This window comes from Macrobrachium rosenbergii, unplaced genomic scaffold (assembly GCF_040412425.1).
Source record: "Macrobrachium rosenbergii isolate ZJJX-2024 unplaced genomic scaffold, ASM4041242v1 13890, whole genome shotgun sequence".
Classification (NCBI taxonomy): domain Eukaryota; kingdom Metazoa; phylum Arthropoda; class Malacostraca; order Decapoda; family Palaemonidae; genus Macrobrachium; species Macrobrachium rosenbergii.
This window is the reverse complement of record NW_027100720.1, coordinates 608,572-612,364: the sequence shown is the minus strand read 5'-3', so window position 1 is coordinate 612,364 and position 3,793 is coordinate 608,572.

Below are 3,793 nucleotides of genomic sequence, written 5' to 3'. Positions count from 1 at the left end.
ACCACAATTCACTCGACATTTTAATGCTATCACCTGAAGAGAATACCTTCAATGGATTATTATATTTTAGTAACTAAACTGACCAATTGCTCAACGGTACTCGTACGATCGTAAAAGTTACCAAGCTGTAAGTGGCAAAAAACCTTTGAAGCCTTCTTCAGTAAGACTACAGGGGAACTTAACTAGCATTTGAAAATAAGTCTTATTCTGAAAAAAAAAGGGCAATTGACAAAAAATGCTGAACATAACACTTCCAGCACTAAGCAACACAAAGGATTACAATGAAAGGAAAAATTGATACAAAAGATTAATGATGCAATTATAAATCATATACAGTATATATATATATATATATATATATATATATATATATATATATATATATATATATATATATATATATATATATATATATATATATATATATGTGTGTGTGTATGTATAGACTGTAACTAAGTATAAAATGCTTCATGTATACTGTACATCATTTCTGCCATGTGAGACTATTTTCTTTGGGAGGTACAGAAAATTATTTAGGTACGCGAGCTAACTCATCCATCATGACGTCCTCGTAGTCCGGGCTGCGGCCTGCTGTGAGCACGAGCGGTAGATGGCAGTTTCGGTTCTCCGACGACAAACTCTTCAGATCTGGCAGCTCACCTTCCGGCAGCTGTCTCGAAACTTTTCGTTCCTTTACAGGGGCCCTCCGGGACTTAGGCTGCCCGCGATGCTTACATCCGTGGAGCGAACTAGAGCTTCTTGATCGGAACACTACTTCTAATATCACAAAAAGGCTACTACCTGTGACATGCGCAAAGTCTTCCGACACCGTCTTTTGTTAGGGACTCGAACACGACTTAGGAACTTCGAAAGTACTCGAATTTTTTCCTCTCTTCAAAGGAGAAACATCATTAAGCACCACTTGAGACCTCGCACGTTTCGAGACCTCTTCGCCTCGGGCAACTTGCCACCGCTACCATCTTTGGAAGGACTAACTGAACTGGATACGACTCCGGAGGAACTCCCACTCCGCACTTCCGAGCCGTTTGGATGCCGAGGACAGCCAGCTTGCTCTTTTCTCAACAACGGCTTTTTGGCAGGAGACGGCTGCAGGTTAGTGAGCAAGTACTCTAAGAATGGAGTGATGCTTTCCCACCGCTAAAGCCCACGACAATCTCGCGAACCGGGAGCGCGGGCTCACGCTGACGCATTGCAGCCTTCGCAAAGTGATGTCGCTGAGGGTGGCCTCTCTCCTTCCCATTCTCCCCTGATCGTTCTTGACTTCTTTGAGATCTGACAACCTCCTCCCTTGAGAGGGAGAAGCTTATAGCGTTCAGGGATTGAGACTCTTCACTGGGAGCAGAGGAGGCACACTGCAAAGCAGGGTTGAGATGGATTTATTTTCTCCCACTTCTCTTCTACTGACAATCCCTCACCCTTGCTTACTGATGCAATCTGGAACGACGAGAGAAATGGGTTACTTAAACATTTTGAAAGTTACAAATATAGTACCAACTGAGATAATTTTAGTGAATGGAAAAGAATGGGACAAAATGATATTCCATTCTTAAAAAAATATACCAATACCTAACAATATACAGTGAAATATATTAAACAGCTTCTGCAAATATTTTCATAATAAAATTAAGTTTCATATATACTTACCAAGTAATTACAAGGCTGTGTTTTTAACTCGCACGGCAACTTTTAAATAATTAGCGTGGCACCTCTGTTTTATGTAGGTGACAGCCCCACCCACTATTGGGGAACACGGAAACAACCTGGCAGATAAGCTCAGTTTGTTTGTGCCATATAATCCACAAGAGGGAGAGGAACGAGCTCTGATTCTGTAATTGCCTGTGAGTAGGTTTATATGAGCAATCCCCAATGTAGTGTGCTGAATCCTCACACTGAATGGAGGTGGGATACATGGGCATATTCTCCTCCAAAACATTAAGGCCTGGTAATGACTTTGAAGTAGAAAATTTGCCAGCACTGAGTGCAACGCTTGTTGTTTCCCTGCCTGGCAAGAGAGCTACTGCAGGTGAACACTGCCTGTGTTTGGTGCTCGTCTTAATCCCTGTGGGAGCTTTGCTGCAGAAGAAAAGCCTGATGGCTAGCCATGCTGGCAGGTGCCCTTGGCCTGGGCAGTACCAGAATTAAAACAACCAGACGCTGTCACCTACTATGAAAACATTTTATAAAAACAACTCAATTTATCCACTAAGACTGGCAACATTGTACCCCAGGCTCCCCCAAAACTTGAAAACCCTACACCAAGGTGAAGAGTTACAGGAGAAACAGTAAGCTTCCTATAATTCCTCACCCAATACATTATCCAGATATGTTCCTAAGATACTGCAATCCCGTACACTGTCTCCACTGCCTTCAGATAGTGAGAGGGGAAAATAACCTGCACTTCCAACAGGTTGATTGAATAATGGATGTCAGAACATATGCCTGAAAGCCAAAGAGGCTGACACCGCTCTGATATCATGAGCTTTCACTTTAAATTTGGTCAAACATCTGCCTGGATCTGGGAATGTGCCTCTGAAAGCATTCTTTGACAGAAGATGAGATTGGTTCTTCTCGAACACCAGGTTACTGGATGGACTTCTGATCTTTCTGTTCTCTTCAGATAGTGTCTAAGAGTCCTGACTGGAGCCAGTCTCCCATCTTCTCTGAAGGACTTCTTAGAAGACGAAAAAGTACCATCTTGGGAAGTCTTGTTCCGTCATTCGGTTGATTCCTCATTAAAAAAGGTTGATGCAGGCGATGATGGGGCAGGTGAGGTGAAAATGTGGGAAGCAGCATAAGCTGAAGGAGGCGCAGGTTCTTGGTCAACCTCTTCCTCCCCTCTGAGAGACCAGGGACAGGATAACACCTGAGAAGTCTTGGGAGTGGAAGGAGCTTTTCTTTAACAACGCCTAATTTGGGCTTAACTGCACTTAATAGAAGCCAGAGTAGGCTCATCATGGTCCAAAGGTGAAGGAGACAGTGGTGCAGTTCTTAACTGAGGAGTTGAAGGAGACCGCGGGTCTCTGAGCGAGGAAAGAGAAGATGGGTGCCTGGGAGTGGGCGCTTGAGCTTGGAAAGCGGCGTTAGACGTTTGGGGAGCAGACATCAAGCGATTATGAGCTGCTGCTGGGCGTTTGGGAGCCAGGTGTGGATGCTTCCAGGTGGGAAGGCTCCAGATTGTCCGATGTAGACAGAAGTGGACACTGATGGACGGTCAGAGACAGAAGGTGTGGCCAAAGAAGGCTGGGGACTGCTGGGGTAGACTCTCATACCACTTAACAGGGAGCAGGCCTGGATTTATGACTAACACCCTCAGGAGGGCGCTTAAGCAGTCGGGAAGGGTCAAGGACCTGTTTGTGGTGCCTCCTGTCCACACCGTAGTCATCAGGGAGCTTGAGGATAAATGCTGAATATCCAAAGACACGCCTTTCCAATAGCTTTCCTGCCCAACACCTGGGACTGTGCAACAGAGATGGCAGGGGCGACTGCAATGTGACAAAAACCCACTGGCCTCCCTTGACTTTGGGTATGTCTTCTCCCAGGTTTGGGAGCAGGGCAGGACCTTAGTCTGAGAGAACTGAACCTGACGGGACAGAAAGCCACCTCCTCCACTGACACGCTCTCACTCGTCACTTTATCGGAGAACACTGTCCATTATTGCAAGTGACTCTCCCTAACTCTGCCACTGTACTTGCTGCAAGGCTAATTTTCTTGCCAAAGCTGGATTCGAGACTGAAATGGAATCAGGGTTGGGCAAGTGGAGCCAGGCACGGAG